Source organism: Ursus americanus, chromosome 21 (assembly GCF_024610735.1).
Source record: "Ursus americanus isolate L20-20 chromosome 21, mUrsAme1.1.p, whole genome shotgun sequence".
NCBI lineage: Eukaryota > Metazoa > Chordata > Mammalia > Carnivora > Ursidae > Ursus > Ursus americanus.
The window spans coordinates 23525957-23547730 of record NC_142147.1 but is presented as its reverse complement, the minus strand read 5'-3'; the positions used below and the strand labels follow the sequence as shown (position 1 = coordinate 23547730).

The 21774-nt window shown below is 45.3% G+C and overlaps 1 protein-coding gene across 1 annotated transcript in view; it reads right to left on the bottom strand.

Moving 5' to 3' along the window:
• The window catches only part of CDH1 (cadherin 1), a 76983-nt gene that overhangs the window by 29080 nt on the left and 26129 nt on the right, over positions 1 to 21774 (bottom strand). The window lies entirely within an intron of this gene.

Genomic DNA, 21774 nt, shown 5'->3' with positions numbered 1-21774 from the left:
ACCCCAATGTTCATAGCAGCAATGTCCACAATAGCTAAATTGTGGAAGGAGCCGAGATGCCCTTCAACAGATGACTGGATTAAGAAGTTGTGGTCCATATATACAATGGAATATTACTCAGCTATCAGAAAGAACGAGTTCTCAACATTTGCTACAACATGGACAGCACTGGAGGAGATAATGCTAAGTGAAATAAGTCAAGCAGAGAAAGACAACTATCATATGATTTCTCTCATCTATGGAACATAAGAACTAGGATGATCGGTAGGGGAAGAAAGGGATAAAGAAAGGGGGGGTAATCAGAAGGGGGAATGAAACATGAGAGACTATGGACTATGAGAAACAAACTGAGGACTTCAGAGGGGAGGGGGGTGGGGGAATGGGATAGACCGGTGATGGGTAGTAAGGAGGGCACGTATTGCATGGTGCACTGGGTGTTATACACAACTAATGAATCATCGAGCCTTACATCGGAAACCGGGGATGTACTGTATGGTGACTAACATAATATAATAAAAAATCATTTAAAAAAAAATAAATAAATAAATAATAAAATGGAAAAAAAAAAAAAGAGTGTGGGCTCTGGAAGGGAGTAGCTGGGTTCAAGTCCCAGCTCTGCTTATTATTAGCTCTGTGACCTTGGGTAAATTACTTAACCTCCCTGTGCCTCAGTCTACCCAGCTATAGAATGAAGGCAACAAGAGCAACTACCCTGAGATCGAGATTCTCTTTCTTCCTCTATCCCTCCCCACTACTAGTGTGCGCACATGCACACTCTCTAAATAAAACCTTAAAAAAACATTTGAAAATGAAAGTTGCTTTGCTTAGCCAATTATTCGACCCTCATGAGTATTCCACAAAAGACACTGATAACCATAAATACTTATTGAGTGATTTTATGCTTATTATCTGAGGCACACAGAGGTAATGCCTGCTTACAATCTGAAGGGGAAGAGAAACTGATCATTTTCAGGGGAGATAATTAAAGTTATCTTCAACTCGATCACACAGGGTACCAAGATAAATACAAAAAACAGAGAAGGACTACTTGGGTGGGGGAATGTTATGACCAATGACTTAGAAACTCTACTTCAAACTTCATAGCTATGGAGTATTAAAAATTACCAATACCCAAAGCTGGAGATGTTGTGGTGAAGAATGTCTACACTAAACTTCAGAATCCCAAAGGACTCGTTCTACAGGGTTTCACCAAGCTGTATGTCAAAAACTGTGCTGAGCTCTAAGGAACAAACTTGTAAGTAAGACAGACAACACACCTTCTCTCACTGAGCTTATGCTCTTGTGGAAAACGTGGACAAATACAGAAACCAATCATTTCAGGTAGTGATAAGTGCTAGATGTAACGGAATTAAAGACGGTGATACAAGAGTGATGGGGGGTGGGGCCCACCTGGGCGGCTCAGTTGGTTAAGCATCTAACTCTTGATCTCGCCTCAGGTCCTTTTTTTTTTTTTTTTTAAGTTTGTTTGTTTGTTTATGAGAGAGAGAGAGAGAGTGGGAGAAGAAGCAGAGGGAGAGGGACAAGCAGATTCCATGATAAGCATGGAGCCAGACACGGGGCTTGCCTGAGATCATGACCTAAGCCAAAATCAAGAGTTGGATGCTTAGCCGACTGAACCACTGAGGTGTCCCTCAGGTATTGATCTCAAGGTCATGAGTTTGATCTCAAGGTCATGAGTTCAAGCCCCACCTTGGGCTATACACTGGGCATGGGGCCTACTTTTAAAAAATTAAAAAAAAAAAAAGTGATGGGGCAAGGGGGATTCAGAAAGGTGTGACTCATATTGGATGGTGAGAGCAGGCCTGCCTAGGTGGAGGTGACAGAGCCGAGACCTGAAGGGGCAGGTCTTGCAGACACCTGGCTCAAGAGCCGAGGAGGCAGAAGCAACAGTCGATTCCAACACTTCATTCTGGGAAACTCTCAAGGTGGCCTCTTTTCATACCTTTCCAATACTTGCCCTTCATTTCTTCAGTGGAATTTCTATTTTGTCCAAGTGATCTTTTATAAATATTCCAGCCCTTGAATCTATTTTAACACAGCTAGACACCTCTGCATTCACGATTATCAGGTCTCTGCCAGAAAGCCCTAAAGCCATGCTCCATACCCAGGCTGCAGTTTTCAGTTTTTTCCACCAGGGGCCACCCTTGCAAACGTTTCTGAAGCCCAAAGCCCCACCCTTGCCGAAAGAAGCAGGTGACTGGGGTGGGAGGGTGAGCAGTACCATCATCACTCCCTTCTGAAGACTAAGGCTTGGAGAGCTTAAGAAATTTGCCTGACATCCTATAATAGTGAAGGGCAGAGCTGGGACTGACCCTTAACCTGAGTTACTCAGTCTCAGGATTATGGTCCCCCGCCCCTGAAGGGACCCTGTTAGGGCCTTGGTTATTTTAAAGGATAGTTTTGCCTCCTAGCTAGAATCCAGGGAAATCTGGGGCCACCGCGTGCAGTAACTGGTAACTGGGAGTCTCTATCTAGCCAAACAAAGAGGAGTTCACAGGAAGGGAGCTGGGTCCTTCAAATAATCACTCACCCCAACCCTCTCTCCTCCCTGTTTGCAAAAAAAACAAAAATCAAAACCATATCTCCACTGCTACCTCACCTCTTGGCTGGTTTTATAACTCACTTCCCAAACTTTAGGAGGTGGGGGTAGGGTGAGAGGGGAAGGCTGTAGTAAATGACAGGAAACGGGACAAGAAGAAAGGGCTGATCTCCGAGTCTTGTGGCCAGATAATAAGCTCAGATTCCACCATGTTCCTGCTGAGTGGCCTTAAACAACGGGCTTAACCTCTCTGGGCCTCAGTTACCACCACAGAGGCAGCCTACCTTTTCAGGGTTTTTGTGAAGATTAACAAAGACGGTGAATGTGATCACATTTTGAACATGGGCATGACCATGTTTGAACATTGCAAGAGCAATGCGAGTAGAACATGATAATTATTATTTCTGTGCATTTGGGTAGACAAGTATTTGCCAGAAGCCAAGTATTTGCTAAATGAACACAGGAACCATAAAATGACAAGAGAAGCAAGAAATGCAAAATCCTTGAAGATGGGCAGATACTGCCTTTTATGTCTAACATAGGAATTTCATCTCAAACTAGCAAAGCAAGATGATTTTCAAATAACCCTCCCCTCAAACTCCCAGAAGTAATGGGGTGACCTGTGTTTGGGGGATTGTCACATAAACAGGGAGCAAGAGCTGCCCTCGTTTATCACACCAAATTAATCCCTTTCCCCAGCTGTCCCCAATCTGGGCAGTGAAAGTTGGGACAAGCAAGACGGGACTTGCCAAGGGTGGCAGCCTGAAAAATTGAAAATGGTTTTGCAAATAACTTTGATGCAAGGCGTTTAACCTGTTTGGGGGCATCTTGTCTTGATGGTGGCTAAGCTCCACCCTTTGAGAAGTGACAAAGAAGTGTGCGGAGCCCCAACCTGAATTTCCAGGTGCTCATTAAGGCCCATTATCTTTCTGTGCAACCCGATCTTCTGGGCTGATAAACCAGAAATTACAGGAAAGATGTGGGCATCTCTAGCTCCAGGAAGGCTCCGGGAAGCTTGCTTCACCCCTGACAAAGGCTAGGCAGTGTCTCAGAGCCACAGTGACCACTACTACCAGCCTGTGAAGTCGAGCAAGAACAGCAAAGTATTGAAATGAGGACTGGTACATGGGGTTTTTAACGTTTCAAAATAAAAAAATTAAACAAAAATGAAACCAGCAAGGCATTAAGTATTCTTAAGTCAGGATGACCTCTTTCCTAAAACCTGTCATTTGGGTCACTAGGTCTAGAAACCAAATCCCAGTGACAAGAGCCAAGAATCCAGGTGGCCATCTCTAGGTGTGAAATCTTTTTTTTTCTTTTTTAAGATTGTGCTTATTTATTTGAGAGAGAGAGAGCACGAGTAGGGGGAGGGGTGGAGGGAGAGGGAGAAGCAGGCTCCCTTCAGAGCAGGGAGCCTGATGTGGGCTCGATCCCAGGACCCCGGGATCACGACCTGAGCTAAAGGCAGATGCTTAACCAACTGAGCCACCCAGGAGCCCCCAAAAATCTTTTCATCACAATAATATCATCACCATCACCATCAAAACACCACAGCCTCAACTAATAGCTTCAACTACCTTTGACCTCCTGTTCTCTTAATATATTTAAACATTTATAGAACACCACATGCCAGGCTCCATTCTAAGCACTTTACCAATATTAACTCACTTCACCCCAGAACGCTATGAAGTGGCTACTACCAGTGTCCTCTTTTTACATGTGGGGAAACTGAGGCAGCTCCTAAGGTGCAGAGCTGAGACAAGAACCCAGGCAGTCTAAGACTTCTCGCTCCTAAATACTGTGCCTCAGGCCTCTCTCTACAAGCCAGACCCTTGCACTGAGCTCTTTATGTCCAACATTCTGATTTAATTCCTCCAGCCACCTCCAGCCACTTTCTTGGTCCTGACATATATGCTTGTGAGTGGAGGGGCTGGACTGTCTGGCTCCAAGGTCAGTGCTCTTCACCACTGTTCCCACTGGCAAAATGGGGCCATGCTTCCCAGCAATAATAAAAAAGAACATTTATTAAGGGGGAAAAAAACTTTAAAAACATCCCAGAACAGTAGGGAATTCTACCCACCAGGAGGTTAATGGTAATTAGGGTGGAGGTTGGGGGGATTCAAAGTGTGGTTGGAGTAGGGGGAGGAGGCAGTTTTTTTTCCAACACATTTTTTTTTATCTTTGTAGATATTATTTTGTGCATTACAATTATAGCAAATTCCTTTTTAAATGACAAAAATAAGAATGACTTTTAAAGCGTGTATTTTTTAAATATTATATTTATTTATTTCAGAGAGAGAGAACACAAGTGGGGGAGAGGGGCAAAGGGAGAAGGAAAGGAAGACTCCCTGCTGAGCAGGGAGCCCACCACTGCAGGTCTCGATCCCAGGACCCTGAGATCATGACCTGAGCTGAAGTCAGAGGCTTGGCTGACTGAGCCACCTAGGCGCCCCTAAAAGTATATTTAACACATTGTGATTCTTGTGTGTTATTCAACTTATAAGCGCCCTATTTTCTAACTCACTTGGCAGAAATGACTTAAGTTCAAAATAAAAATTAAAACCAGGTTCGTGAAAAGCTTTTGGTCCCAGGGCAGGGCTTTGAGCACTGAGCAACATTCTTTGCTTGGAATTGCCACCGTGACTCTAACAGTCTTGCTTTAAGGATTCTGTTCCTTCTCCCACCCCTGCCAAGCCCCGTGGCTGGAATGTGAGTGGGTAGAAACCAGACAGTCTCAAAAGCCTTCATATATTGCTGGGAGAAGTTGAGATTTAAGAATAGGGTCCGACAATCAAAGCCAGCTAACCACAGTTGAGTTATTTGGTAACTAGTTTGGGATAACCCAGTCTCTTAGCAGCAACTACTTGAAAGCAGCGTTTTCCCCACACGACACACAAAGGCACGCATTATGGATTGTTTCTCTCTCGTTGGAACACATTTCCCATAGCCAACACCATAGAACCCTGCATTTAGATTTATTTCAAGGACCATTTGAACTTGAGCACTCAGCCTTATGAAGAGAAAGTCGCACACACAACAACAAGATCAGAGAGCCTTCTGAGGCTCCTGGGGGTCATGTCACCACTGTGTACCCCAAACCAAAGACTGGTTTCTAACTTAAATACTGAAGATAAAAGACAAAAAGTTTAACTTGATGGACAAAAGGAATCCTGAAGAGACAGACATAGTATCACTCAGCTAGGCAGCAGCTTCTTTTTGCTGGGTAGGTGTGGTGTTCCTAACTCTAACCACAAAAGCCCCAATTCTCCACAGATACCGCTGCCTGTAAAATTTTTTTCTAAGTTCCATTTTCTTTGATGGCACTGGGTGATTCTGGAACATCTTCCTTTGATGGGTCTCCATGAAATTACTCAACATTATAGGTTTACTGAGCACCCGTGCTTAGCAAAATTTTAAAAAGAATGTATAAAAAAAAGTGGGGGGGGGGGGACTGGGTGGCTCAGTCGGTTAAGCATCTGCCTTCAGCTCAGATCATGATCCCAGGGTCCTGGGATGGAGCCCCAGGTCGGGCTCCCTGCTCAGCGGGGAGTCTGCTTCTCCCTCTCCCTCTCATGCACCCTCCCTCACTTTCTTTCTCAAATAAATACATAAAATCTTAAAAAAAAAAAAAAAAGGCAGGGGGAAGGGAAGGATGATGGGGCCTCCAGGTCATTCACACTCAGGAAATGTTGAAATTCAAGTTATAACAGGAAGGCTATCTTTTTAGCCCCTGTAAGTATCTATACGTGTCCATTTGCTACCAACTAGCAGCCTAATATCACAACCTAATAGCCATACTAGATACGCTGGCCCTGGATGGTAGGAATTTAGCAGCCCTGGCTAGTAAATGAGGAAACTGATAATAAATGAGGAAACTGAGGCTCAGAAGTCTCAGTGGAGAGACCTGGCCAAGCCACACAGCCACAGAGTGGCAGAGCCTGTGGTCCGAGGCGACTGTCAGGAGTTAACCACCTTAGTATCCACAAGCCATCTGTCAACTAGTTCTTAGCTGAATGAATAATGGAAAGTTAGTTCCCACAAGAGAACAGGACAGGTGGAGTATCTAAGTAATAATAACCAAGTGTCCCTTGTCACCATCTTCCCCTCACACACATACTCCTTCTCTCTCCTTGAAGGAACACTGCTCCAGTCCCGGAGCCACAGAAAAACACAGCGACAGTCAGAGAGCCAAGTGAAAGAGGAAGCTTTACATTTCAGATCCGAGACTGTTCTGCTGTAGATCACCACATTACAGAAGCTAAAATAAGTCGAAGTTCCTCTCATCAGTCCGCTTAAACCTCAGACGTTTTTCTGGGGGAAAAGGTAAGCAGCAGCTTGTATTCCCAGTAGACCAGCAGACGTGCAGCTGCCGTCCACAAAATCTGGGTGGTGTGCTCCTGGAGCGCTGTCGGCTGGGGTGCCCACGCCCCGCCCAGTCTCTCATGTTGACAGGCAGCTCCCACAGGATCTCAGGGATGGGAAGCTTACTTTCATGAAGTCTACCACATTCTTTCTCCCAGCCTCCCAAGATGTCCTCACCCAGAACAAATCATAATCTCAGATGTGGTCTGTGTACACACACACACACACACATACACACACACAACGGAATATTACTCAGCCATCAAAAAGAATGAAATTTTTCACTTGCAATGACATTGGAAGGAGAGTGTATTATGCTAAGCAAAGTCAGTCAGAGAAAGACAACCACCACACGATTTCACTCACCTGTGGAACTTAAGAAACGAAACAGATGAACATAGGGGAAGGGGGGGGAAAGAGAAGGAGGCAAACCATAAGAAACTATTAGCTACAGAGAACAAACAGCTGCTGCAGGGGAGGTGGGTGGGGGCTGAGCGAAATGGCTGATGGGGTTTAAGAAGGGCACTTGTGATGAGCACTGGGTGTTGTATGTAAGAGATGAATCACTAAATTCTGCTCCTAAAACCAATATTACACTATCTGTTAACTACAATGTCAATAAAAACTTGAAACAAAATAAATGAATACAAATTATTTAAAAATAATAAGTTGTCTCTGCATTTAACAAACACCCTAAAAACAGACGTCAACAATGAACCCAGCCTGGGTAGAAAGTAAAGAGCAGGCTCTTTCACATGTTTCCATCAGAACAGCTTGAGGGGGCGCCTGGGTGGCTCAGCTGTTAAACGTCTACCTTCAGCTCAGGGCATGATCCCGGGGTTCTGGGATCAAGCCCCGCATCAGGCTCCCTGCTCGGTGGGAAGCCTGCTTCTCCCTCTCCCACACCCCTTGTGTTCCCTCTCTCGCTGTCTCTGTCAAATAAATAAATAAAATCTTTTAAAAAAATAAAAAGAAAAGAAAAAGGAAAAACCCTCAAAACAACAACAACAACACCCCCCCACACACACACACACACCAGATTTGAGGTAGGGGGCGCCTGGCTGGCTCCATCAGTAAAGCATTTGACTCTTGATCTTGTTGTTGTAAATCTGAGCCCCACACTGGGTGTAGAGATTACTTAAAAATAAAATCTTAAAAACAACACAACAGATTCAGGTGGGGAGCAGGGTATCCATGCAGACAGAAAACAGCGAGGTTACAGATCAAGGAAAAATTAGCTGAGGACCCTCTGAAGGGGAGCCAGCAAGGTTAAAGGGGTGACCCATCACCCTTGATTTCTCCCTCTTTGTTTTAAGGTTAGTCATGCCATCTGAGTCACTGTGGCAGATTTTTGCTTCCCAGTCATGTTTCTGCTTGGGCTAATGCTGGGTTATTTCTCAAAGGGCAAACACCATGGATGTTGACCAGCACAGTAAAAAAAAGGTCATAAATGGCACTTCTGGAGTTGGTAAAAAGCTAGTGCAAATACTTTTATGGTTGCACATTTGTGTGAAGGGGGTGAAACCAAGTCAGGTTCAAACTCCAGCTTTGTTTCATTTGTGCCACGGTAAGCAAGTCACTCTGATCTTCCCTGAGCGTCCGTTTCCCCATTCTGGAAATGGAGGCATCCTCATCTCCTCTGAGGGATTGCTTCAAGGATTCTTTGTTCAGCAAATATTTACTGAGCCCTGACTCTTAGCCAGGCATCATTCTAAGGCCTGGGAAATACAGCAGTAGACGAAGTAAGGTCCCTGCCCTCACAGGGCTTCCTTACATTCCAGGGAGGAAAAGATAATTAACAAATAAGTTAGTAAGTATCATGAATGAAAAGTGCTAATACAGAAAAAAAAGCAGGTAAGGGAATTCTAAGGCTTTACACAGAGCCAGGGTGGAGGGGATAATTTAAGAAAGGGCATTTAGGGAAGGCCTCAAGATGGGGCCTTTGAAGAGATTGTCCCAGTTTCTGGCTGCACACCAAAGCAAGGCAGTGAGCTGCATGGCGGGGGAGTTCCGGGGGTCTGCTCAAGCCCCACACACCTAACACACCTCTGCTGCTCTAGTCCTGAAGACCCAGCTGCGAACAGAACAGGAAACAAGTCCTTTCCTCCGGGGCTGAGTGTCCAGTGGAATGAAAATGACAGCAGCATGTGGCTCCCACACAGGCCTGAGCTCAGCATCAGCTCCTGCTCCTCCAGTCTAGAAGGGCCAGAGGACCTCCCCGTTCCCCTTGTCCTTTTGATATCAAGGCCAGAAAAGAACTCAGGTTTCAATCTTTTGTCTTTCCAGGCCTCCACTGGACAGTTCAGCAATGAGCCAGCACCCACTGATAAAACCTCACTCAGTTTCATCTCGATACTCCTGTTTTCATGGGGCTCCCGTGGCTCAGCTGGAGAAGCTAGGAGAAGCTCTCTGCTTCTCTGCTCAAGTCTGAGAAAGAGGGCTTGGCTTCAATTTTCCAGGCTGGACACCAACCAGCAACCGATCCCATCTCAAGTCGTTTAAAAAAGGGAAGTGGGCAAACACAGAACTTCACTCTCACAGGACCTGGCAACTTGCCCGTTGCAGAGGTGAAGTGGGGACCTCTTGCCTGACTTAGGGAGGAAAGCTTGTTTGGTTTCATCAAAAGAACAAAGAGAATTGGCGGGGGGGGGGGGACGGGGGGGTGGCGGGGGGAGGCCCTCTGGCTTCCACACTAAATTGGAGTTTTACTGTCCCTGCTTCTGGCTGCATGTAAAATACACAAACCCCTAACCCGCCTGACTAAATACAGGGGCGATAATTGATCATTCTCACAGGCTGCCATCCAGGATGCATTCCTGTGGCCGGCTTGGGCAACTCCAGGAACTGTTTGCTTATTGATTAGAAAGAAAAGGTTCCCTCTCACACCACAGTCATTGCCCGCTTTTCCTTTCTGTTGGTTTCCCTGAGGCTAGGGAGGGCCCCATTTTCCAAATTCCAAAGCAGCTGAACCCCTCCTCCCTCTAGCTCCTGCTGACCCCTCACAGGTAAAGGCAGCTGACAGGCCTGGGGTAGGGACCAGATGGATCCTAGGCCCTAATGCCGTAGGAAAGGCCCCCCTGGTCTTAGTTGCCCACTTGTGCAATAAAACACCTTGACCAAAGTATCTCTAACATCAGCTCCAACCAGGGTATAACATGCCCTACACATAGATTCTCTGGGATGTTTTTAAAAAACCCAGGCCTGGGCATATTTTAAATCTTCCCCAGGTGCTTACAGCACCCACTCCCTTTGTGCAAGGAAAGAGGTAGTTGCACATTTCATTAGCACAGCAACCAATTAGGGAAGGATCACTTCCAAAGTCATCAGTAAAGGCTCAGAGATGTTAAGTGACTCTCTCCAGGTCACACAGAAAATACACGTCTAGTTAAACCCCAGGACCATAGTCTTATATAGTCTCTTAAAAATCCTTGCATAGTCTCACTTCTCCACAGCCTAATCTGTTTTGGGACCTCCTCTCTTCTTCACCGCAGGGCGTGAGCATACGCAGTGATTTCCCTTCCATTTACTCTGGGCCACCGGATGCTAACATCACGGGAAAAACGCACACACCTCACATTTCCTCAATCACTTTCTTGGTTTTTGGTTTTTTTTAACATTTTATTCATTTATTTATTTGAGAGAGAGAGAGAGCATTAGCAGAGGAAGGTACAGAGGGAGAGGGAAAAGCAGACTCCATGCTGAGCACAGAGTGCAACATAAGGCTCGATCCCACAACCCTGAGATCGTGACCCGAACCGAAATCAAAAGCTGGATGCTTAACAGACTGAGCAACCCAGGCACCCCTCCTCAGTCACATTTTATCAGGGTGCTTTGTTACCCACATCTATCCCCTCCCAAAATCCTAGTTTTTTGTTATTTTCAAAAGCAGTGCCTTGTATCCATCAGAGGAAGAAAGTAACAGAACACAGATGACATCACAGCATTATTCATAATAGCCAAAACGCGGGAACAATCTCAACTGATGAATGGATCAAATGTAGTCTATCCATATAAGAGAGTATCATTCAGCAATAAAAAGAAATTAATTAGGGATACATGCTACATTATGGATGAGACCCGAAAACATTTCACTAAGGGAGAGAAGCCAGTCATAAAAGACTATGTTTTGTATGGTTCACTTTATATGAAATGTATAGAGTAAGTAAAGCTACAGACCAAAAATCAATTAGTGGCTGCCTAAGACTGGGGGTGTGGGGGTGAGGAGAGTTGAGTGACAGCCATGGGGGGAGGGATTTCTTTTTGAGATGATGAAAATGTTTTAAAATTATTTGTGATGGCACAACTGTGAATATACTGAAAAGCCATTGAATCCTACACTTTTTTTAATCCTACACTTTAAATGGGTGTTAATATATGATCTGAGAAGTATAGCTCAATAAAAGCTTTTAATTTAAGAAAAAAAAAAAAAGGACAAGCCAAAGCACAAAGCCCTCACGGTCCCATCCATACAAAGACACTGTCTATGGTTGTAATGTGTCCCTCAGATTCTGGTCTACACCCCCTCCTAATTCACTTATGTCCCCTGCCCTGCAAACCCTTGATAGCCTGTTTTTCTAAAATTAGAGTATGGGGGGATGCCTGGCTGGCTCAATCGGAAGAGCATGTGACTCTTGATCTTGGGGTCATGAGTTTGAGCCCCATGTTGGGTGTAGAGATTACTTGAATAAATAAAAACTTTAAAAAATAAAATAAAATTAGGATACGACACTACTGTATTTTTAAGAACCTTCTTTCCTAACTTTCTTCTTTCTCTCCATTTACCCATTAAAAAAAAGTAAATTAACTAACCTATGCATGGTGTAACTACTCTGCAACAGAAGGGAACGGCACACTACTGAGGGTAATAGCATCAATGAACCTTAAAGGCATTACACTCAGTGAAAGAAAAAGATCAAAGACTGGAAAAGATCGCCAGCCCTGGAGATACGGATTCAGTTAGTGTGGGGTATGGCCCAGGCCTGGGTATTTTTTTTAAGTGCACTATAGAGTACTTTCTTATTATATGAAAATTCTAGAAAACAAAAGACAGAAAGCTGATCAGTGGCTGTCTGGAGCTGGGGGTGGAGAGAAAGCATGGGGCCTGACTGCCAACGGGCAGGAGGGAACTTGGGGGTGATGAAAGCATTCTAAAAGTGGATTGTGGTGATGCCACACAGCTGGGTACATTTATAACAATTATCTCTTCCTGTACACTTGCAGTGGGTAAATTGTGTGGTAAGTAAATTACATTTGGATGAACCTGTAACAAAAGTAAGTTACTTGGGAATCCTCAGAGTCAAAGTCCCATGGTTCAAAAGAAGTTGCAATCCATGTACCCAATAACGCCAAGGTCAGAGTTATGAAAAAGTGGGGAGGGAAAAGAGAAGCCATAAATAATTCTTAATTAATAATTAGAAGAGTGAATACCCAATACAACAACAGTCATGATGTGCAGGCGTTGTGCTGAACACTTGACAAACCTTGACTCCTAAACTGCTATAAAGCAGGTGGGGTTCTTTAATCCCTTGATGCTTTTGAGCCAGAGCCCAGAAAAGCTTAAGTCATTTGCTCAAGGTCACAGAGCTGGTCATGTCTGAAGCAGAATTCACACCCAGGACCAGCCACCACTGGCTTAGCCACTAGGCTAAACCCGCTCTGCCTTGAGGAAGGAGAGAGGCTCCAGGGGCAGAGCAACGTGAGATGGCTGCAGATCCACACTGGGCACATAGGGAGAACCGCTAAAGCCAGACTTGTTCCCTGTAAAGAACTCAACCCGGAGAGAAATACGTGCCAATCTGGGGCAGCATTTCCCAAGCCCTGAGTGACACAGAAATGCGCTGACTCCGGCTGTGGAAACACGGAAATCTGCTGTGGTGTTCGGAATGTGCAATCCTTCAGGGAACTCAGGAACAAGGGCTGGAAATCTCTTTCACAAAGCAGAGAAGGCTTGCACCTTTTCCAAACGTGGGTTGTGCTGGAAAAGCATGGGGGCCTTCTGCCTCTGACATTTGCAACAAAACTCTTCAAACGGCTCAAAAGAACAGCTGGAAGTCAAAGCTGCACAAGTTAGGCATTTCCCACAGAGTCTCTAGGTCACATGCGTTTGCAGATGACTCCGAAACAAGTGCTCACTTGTCCAATAAAGCTTACAAGAGGAGGCTTTCTCTTTTTTAATAGATGCTAGCATCATTTTTCATTATCAAGAACAAATGAGCATTTATACGAAAGGCCGTTGTTTCCAAAAGTGTTTGCTAAGTCTGCTCAACTGGCTCTCAAGGTAACCGCTCAGCCCCCACGTGTGCCTTTGCACAGGCCCCTGGGAAATAAACCCCACGACCAATCCTGCTTCCCTCCCCATGCCTGGAAAAAGCAGACATAGCTCAGACGGGGGTGCTCACTCCAAGAACTCCAAACCGATAAAACAAATGAAAAGGATGTGAAGACGAGCCCAAGGGCTCCAGATGTGGACTCTGCCATCAGCTTGTGGCACAGCCACGGGCCACGGGCCACGTGATGCAGCTGTATGGTTGCCGCTGCCACAGGACCTGTGGCACCTGTCCCAGAAGCAGCCCCCAGACTTTTCTTTCTCCTGGTTACAACTCTTTCAAGACATCTGGTTACAACTCTTACCCAGCCTCTTCCCATTTTCCAACGTGATCAAAATTGGAACGCTGTGCCCCTGCAAAACGATCTGTGTACAACGTTATTATTCACTAAGGCATTGGCTGTAGAAGCAAATCATGGGAGACAACTCAAACAGCCATCAATAGAGGATTACATAAACTATGGCATTTTCTCAGTTGCCAATGAAATACTACAGTGGCTGTAAAACAAATGAGAAAGCTCTTTATGCACTACCATGAAACAAACTTTAAGACATATTGCTAGGTGGAAAAGGTGCAAAGCAGTGCAAGGGTTAAGAATATATATTCGTGGGGCACCTGGGTGACTCAGTCAGTTAAGCGTCTGCCTTTGGCTCAGGTCATGATCCCAGGGTCCTGGGATCAAGCCCCAAGTCCAGCCCCAAGTCGGAGGGCTACCTGCTCAGCGGGGAGCCTGCTTCTCCCTCTCTCCCCTGCTCATGCTCAATCTCTTGCTCTCTCTCTAATAAATAAATAAAACCTTTTAAAAAAAAAAAGTATATATATTCATATCTGCTGATGTTTGCATACAAAAACTTTGGGAAAAAAAACCCATAAGCAAAATTACAGGGGTGCAGGAGGGGCTGTTATTGGACCAAAACAGGACAGGGCAGGAATACAACTTTTCACTGTATATACTTTTTATATTGTTTGATTTTGCAGCCATGTGAACATATTACTCATTCATAAAAAAGAAAAAGAAGAATTGTAGGGCACCATATATATTGTTTAAGGAGTAGAATTTCTGTTTTTACAAGTGCTCAGAAGACGGGTTTCTAGGGAACCAGAACCCCTCTGAGAATCTCAGCAATCCAGGATGCAGGAAACCCTAAGGAGGGGTCCACATGGGTGGTGGGAAAAAGGGGATGACGCACACATGACCAGAGAAGGAAGGGGTGCTGCAGGGGAGGACTCTAGTCAGCTGGTCTAGGGAGGAGAATGCTGGATGCCACGTCAGGTGACCAGATTCTCTGTTGGGGGAGCAGGGAGATGAACACTCAAGCCAAGTCCCCTTCGTTCTCCCTGGGTTAGTTTTCTCATCAGTAATACACACAGTCTGAACTTTATCAGTGAAAATGTGGGCTCGAAGGCTTTCTTCTTGGACATCGTGGCAAGGAGAACCAGAATGCCTTTTGTGGAGGGCATTCTGACCACGTTTGCAGATTTTTCATTCTTACCACCTCTTGTCCAGTAAAGCCCGCTGCTACGACCTTATCCCACAGCTGGACTCACACATGTGAACAAGGACAGATGTTCAAGGAGAGTCACTGCAGGCATGGTCAAAGTGGCAGGAGACAGAAACAGCACTGACAGAGGACTGGTCAAATGAACAAGAGGCATCCACTCAACAGAAAATTGGGCAGAAATAACAAGTTAGTCATTAAAAAGAATCAAGTAAATCTATGTGGAATAAAAGGGGAGGAATTTGCCTTTAAATAAAAACAAAAAGCAAAATGGGCTGGAGAAAACACTTAGAATATCTTCAGAAAGATAAAAAAGACTGGTAACTCGGATTGTCTCCAGAGGCAACCTGCTGACGGGAAAGCAGATGGGAGACTGGCCTTTAGATCCTTTTGTACCATTTGAACTGGTTCATGTTTGCTTTCTATATTCACATAAACCGACATTTTTCTTTTCTTTAACGAGAGACTTAGGGTGAAGGAGGGATGGTGTTCAGTTGACTAAGTTCAACGAGCAAGCCCTGCACTCAGGCTTCCCAAAACCCCTAATGCAGACTTCAGTTGCATTATCAGAAACAAGACACTCAGGGTATGAGAGGCTAGCTGGTCCTGTTCTGTCCAGTTCCATCTGTGGTTTGAGAAGTACATTCTCAGGGTTGCAATCTAATGAGCTAAATGATGAATGCTTTTTTTCTTTCCAAAAGCCATGCTTTAAGAGGGACACTGACCCATGGAACTGGTCCAGAGGCAAAGCGGCAAGGATGGCAACTTGCCCTCTACAGAGTGAGGGACAAACTGGGGGGAGAGACAGACTGTCCTCAAGATGTATAGGGCTGACTCCTTCCAGAAACGTCCATGACAATGGCACCAGAGGGCAGATAAGGGCCAGCGGGAGAGCAGAAATAGTGAGACCACTTGAGAAGAGAAGGAAATGTCTTATGCTAAGAGGTACCCCAAAGAGAACTGCGCTGCCAACCTCCCAAATGCCCCTCACTCACTCAAGCACAAAAAGCTTTAGCAGGTGCAGCCTCCACACAGCTCCGGGGTTCAGGTCATAAGCCCGGAGTCCAGATACCTCTGGATTCTAATCTCAACCATACCTCTAACCTGCTGCATGACTTCAGGAACGTCACCCCGAGTCTCCATTCTCTTGATTTTAGAAGGTCCCTACACACCATGCAGTACACACCATGCAGTCTGTTGGGAAGATAACGAGTTCTCCTCAAGGGCTCAGTCAGTGTCCTATGTAACTGACCCTGTGAACTTTGATGCGTTATTGGCATCATACAGATACACGGCACAGAAGCTCCGGCATGCCTCTGGGGCCTCCCTGCAGGGTGAAGCAGGGCCACCAAGGTGATGGAGGCTGTGGGGCCCTCCCAGTAAACTCAAATCCCATCAGTGCCTCGGTCTGGTCTTATCCATACCCCTTCCGACCTGCCACTCCTGCTTTTGGGTGTAGTGGCTCCTTGCCTGTGGGCAAGATCTAAACTTGAGGAAATCAATCCTTTCCCACCTTTCTGACGAGTTAGGTTGACACAGGGAGCAGTGCCCGTCCCTTCTCAGGCCACCTGGAAACATCTCCATGCCTATGAAAGGCAGCCTCCCATGACTGTTCTTTGCCCGACCCAATTCTGAGGACATAGCAGTGACCACCTCTGAACTGAGTCAATGTTCTGGGTCTGTGAATGGGTGTCAGGGAAGGCGTGAGCCCCTGGAATTACCAGTAAAGATGTGGACACCAGTAGCAGGCTCCGTGGCCTTTGATAATTTCCTCAAGGGGCAAAAGATCCCCAAAGCGAAGCTCTGGCCTAGAGACACACTGTGTGTATGAATGTTGGGAGGGAGAATGAGAGAATGAAGGGGCTCAAATAAGGCCACAGTGATTGTTTCCAGTGCCACCCCAACCTTCCAAACACCAACAGAGAAATAACTCCATACCTCCTGCCAGCACGCTCTGAGTGCTATGAATGATACAAACAAAGCACAGGTGAGAGGCTGGGGCAGGGGGATCAAAATGGGAGGTGAAAGAACAGAGAGAGAGCCAAACACTCAACCCTTATTTCCCCATAGACTCAATCCATCTCTCGATGCCCAGACTAGTGCAGTAGCCTCGTAATGGCCTTCCTAATTCTGGCCCAGGTTCCTAGCACCTCTGCTCTACACAATGGCCTGTTACCACCAGTCAGATCACAGTCTGCCTACGATCTACTCTGTCATCTACTCACAGCCCTCCAAGGATCCCCATTTCTCTCCCAGATAAAAGCCCAACTCCCTACTGTCAGGCCCCAGCTACCTCTCTGACGACCTGACCTCACTCATTCTGCTCCAGGCCAACATGCTGAATATGCTCCTGCCCAAGTCATCAGATGCGCTCTTTCCTCTGCCCAGGTGACCATGCTCTTCATGGCCCCCTCCCTCCTTCCCTCCAAAGGTTAAGGTGAAGGTTATCTTTGATGCAGGCCCTGAACATTCTAGTTAAAACAGCACTCCACTGCCTCTAGTATTCCCTTTCTACGCTTCTTCTCTGCTTTATTTTTTCCTAATAGCATTTACCACCTCGTATTTACCAGACCTATTTACTTATTTATTATTTACCTATTATCCTCCCAGTGGAACATAAGGTTCACGAGGGCAGGAGTTTTGCCTGCCCCTGAAATGTGGTTATTACCATATCTCTACAGCATGTACAACACTGCCAAGCATTTAACAGGTACTCAGTAAACACCTGTCAAGTGAATAAATGGTGCCTTTGCCTTCCCCGAACACTGGTCAGATCCTACAACCCAGATGGCCCCAAAGCCAATCTGAGAGCAAATAAACCCTGACGAGTATATCAGCAAGAGGTGAACATTTTTTCCAGAGACCATGCTGGAGCCTGGGAATGGCCAGTAATTGAGGGCTTTGAATTCACAATTTTAGACACTGGCTATGGGACTTGGCGTCAGCCCCAGCATAAAGGGGACAAAGATGCTCATGAGCCAGGAGTACCCACCTTAACTTCATGAGTCTTCGCAAACAGCCTAACACAGTATGTATCATCATGATGATTTCACGCCTATGGTTACTAATTAAGTGCTCAACTATTGACCTTATCATAAGCACCGTGCAGATTCTTAATCATCACAATCCTAGGAGGTAGGTACTGTGGTCCCATTTTACAGGTGAATAAACCAAGACTCACAGAGATGAAGGGACTTGCCCACAGTCACACAGCTAACAGAGAGGAGAACTGAACTCAGGCCAGCCTGACCCCAAAGCCTTTAAAACCTCCATTTTGCCCTACCCTCTGATCTGTTCTGTCAATGGGTCTCCTCCCTGGTTCTATCTTTTCACTTTCTGCCCAAGGTCACCAAATGGGAGTGTCAGGTTCCAGATAGGAGCGGTTTGTTTCCCAGACAAGCTACTGGGGCATCTCATTAAAGCTGGCACTCCAGGTAGAGGCTAAGTGCTGATGGGGCAGGCAGTCTGTTGAGATCAGACAAGGCCCATTTAGACGAGATCTTTGGGGAATTCCAACAGCACAAGAACTGACTCTAAGAGCTGTAAATAAAGTTGGCTCGCTCAACACCTTGGCTGGTAATGGGGTTCGCTGGCCTTGGCAAACCTGGAGGTGCCACCTGGCCATCCCCAAAGGCCTTCATTCCTTAAATGAGAGGGCAACTTTCAGATGTTAATTCCCACAGAACTTCTTGCTTTCTGACCTAAAGGAGCATGCCAGGCCAGAGGAGCCAGGAAGAGAAGAAAAACCTCCTTACCTCCATTGATACCATGGGAGAACTGTGCATTATCAAACCCTGTACAAAGCAAACACATGCCATTGAGGCCAGTTTTAAATACTTTCCCTTCTCCTTCTTAATGCTCTGTTTCTGCTGACTGGGCAGGAGTGGAGACCAGTCAGGATGCCATTGTAAACCCCCTTTAAAGCCATTAGCTTATTAGGCTCATGGGGAGCGCCTGCCTGCCTTTTGATTACACAATACATCAAACTTATCTCGGGTGTTCATTTTCTTGGGCAGGTAGGTGACTGTGGTTTCCCAGAATCCCTCTGTTTATGAAAAGCCTGCAAACCAAGGTTCTTCAGGGGATGGGGCCGGTAGTAGTAAGAGCTCTACTAACTCAAACAGGAACTGTTTCACTAATTAATGATCTCTCCCTGCCCCACCCCACCCCGGCAATTTTAAAAATCGAGATATAATTCACATCACATAAAATCCACCAATTCAAAGTGTATAATTTCAGTGGTTTTTAGGTTATTCCCTATGTTGTGCAACCATCACTACGATCTAATTCCAGAACATTTCCATCACCCCAAAAAGAAAACTGCACTCATCAGCAGTCCCAGTCCCTCTCCTTTTCCCCCAGGCCCCTGGCAGCCACTCATCTATTCCCTGCCCATATGAATCGGCCTATTCTGGACATTTCGTATGAATGAAATCACACATTATGGAGCCTTCTGTGTCTGGCTTCTTCCACTGAGCCTGTTTTCAAGGTTCATCCATGCTGTATCAGGCATCAGTGCTCTGTGCATTATCATGGCTGAATACTATTTTTTTCATGGCTGAATACTATTCCATTGTACGGACAGACCACAGTTTGCTCATCCAGCCACCAGGTGATGAACATGTGATTTGGTTTTTGTTCTGTTTTGCTTTTTCACTACTTTGAATAATGCTATGAACATCCATGTACAAGTTTTTGTGTGGTCATATGTTTTTAAGTCTCTTAGGTATATACCTAGGAGTGGAACTGCTAACGTGAATAGTGATTATGTTCAGCTTTTTGAGGAAATGCCAGAGGTTTTCCACAGTTTTACGTATCCACTAGTGCATGAACGTTTTAATTCCTCTACATCCTTGTCAACAGTGGTCATTTTCTGGTTGTTTTATTAGAGACTGTATTTTTAAGTAACTTCCATACCCAATGTGGGGTTCGAACTCACAACCTCGAGATCAAAAATCACATGCCCTACTGCCTAAGCCAGCCAGGCGCCCCTCTGTTTGTTTTTCAAATGATAGCCATCCTAGTGCATGGGAAGTGCTATCTTATTGTGGTTTTGCTAATGATCTTTTAAAGAAAACTGTCACCTCCCCTAGAAAATCACGGCCTCACAAACATGGGGTTGCTTTGAAGGCAACCCTGGCAAAAGCGTTTTGGTGGTGGTTTCACAGCAACTAGTACTATTACTTCCACCACCGACACTTTCTACAGCACGCACTATGTCCCATGCTCATTATATTAGACATTTAACCCTCACAATAACTGTAACAAGTCCTATTATCACCTCCATTTGACAGGTGGGAACAATGAGGCACAGAGGGGTTGAGTAACTTCGTCAACATCACACAGCTTTTAAGTTACTAACATGAAACTGGAATTTGAGCACAGGGCAGTCTTGGCCCCAGAGCTCTGGGCCACTATGCCTTCAGAGATAGGAAGCACAATGCCAACATGCCTGAACACCACTGCCGAAACAAGCCTCTAAACCAGCTCATGATACAAGGCTTATTACACCAGCAGTACGTTTGTGACAGGGCTCCCCATGGCAGGGAGTGGCAACTGGAAGTCACAAACACCTGAGCTGAGCTTTCAGCTCCACCACTCAGACCTCCAGTTCAACCTAAGTCGTTTGCCAATCCCGCAGGCCTCAGTTTCCTCATCTGGGAGATGGGTTTAACGGTGACTTCTAAATCCAAGACCTGAAGTGAGGTGAGGATTAAATGCAAAAGTGCAGACAGAAAAAGATCAGCACCCTGGCTGACATACAAACCTGTTGGACTCGGATTTTATGCACAGGTTGTTTTGTTAAAAATGGGGCGGACCTCAAAAGGTGCTGAGTTTTCCTGTAAAAGTAGATGTGAGGGATTCCTATTCTTTAAAAGTCACAGACAAAATGAGACTTTACTATGTAAAACATTATAGTGCAATTTCAAGTTTGAGTGAGTCAGATCCGCACATGAGTGTGCTGTACAGTGGCGAGGGCTGAACTGCGCGTCCACCAGGCATTATGCTAAGCACTTTCTCATTCATGTTCATAGTATAATTATTCAAAATAGAAAAGTAGATCAACTGTCCTTGTTACCTGCTACTACATTAAAAGAAACCAAAAATAACTCTTTAGGCACTTTCTAACTTTTGCTGCTCAATTCCTCCCCTGTTGGAGGTCTGTGGATGATAGATAAAAAGTGGAAAGGGGGTGCTCAGCTAACGCAAAACACCCAAGTATCATGAATGAGGGTTCTGGAAAATGCTCACACCAGGACTTACACTGTCTTGACCTTGAGGTCTAACTTCAGGGCCTATTAAAACATAACCTTTTATTCCTTTTGAAAGCAACATGCTGACACCACTAGCTCTGTTTACTTTAAAAGCTTCAGCTCTAGAAATGCCAGTATATTTCTTTCCCCTGTAATAAAGCATAGCTAAGTCTTTTTAAATTACAAACTTGAATTCCATGTGCGGCTGGCGTGTACGTGGATACAGCTTACATGAAACTCATGTCCTTATAAACAAAAAACAGAAACTTCCATCATCTCCTTGCATCCCACAGACGCTTTACGTTCTATTCCCGAAGCGGGACAACAAAAGAAGGCCAGTGGCTCCAACTGGAAGAGAAGAATGCCACCATTTCTTCTCACATTCCCCACTGCGTACACTGTGATCCCAGAGGCCAACATGTTAAATGGCTTGCACACAAGATTCCATAATAAAAGACATTCCTGGGAGAGTTGGGGATATTCTGAATATGGAGTGGCTGTTAGAAGAAACTGTAAATTTTCTTTGTTGGGACAATGGTGATTTTTAGCTGTGGTTCAAAAGGAGACTATCCTTACTCTTGGGAGATGCAGGCTAAAATATGGAGTGGTGAGAGGTCCATGACATACTTTCAGATGGCTCATGGGGCCAACAAACACACCAAAGCCAAGCATGACCGTGCCGACTGTAAAATGAAAAGTACTCAAGTGTTCACTGTACTATTTCTCAACTTTTATGTATGTTCTAAGTTTTTCATAGCTGAAAACGTCGTGGG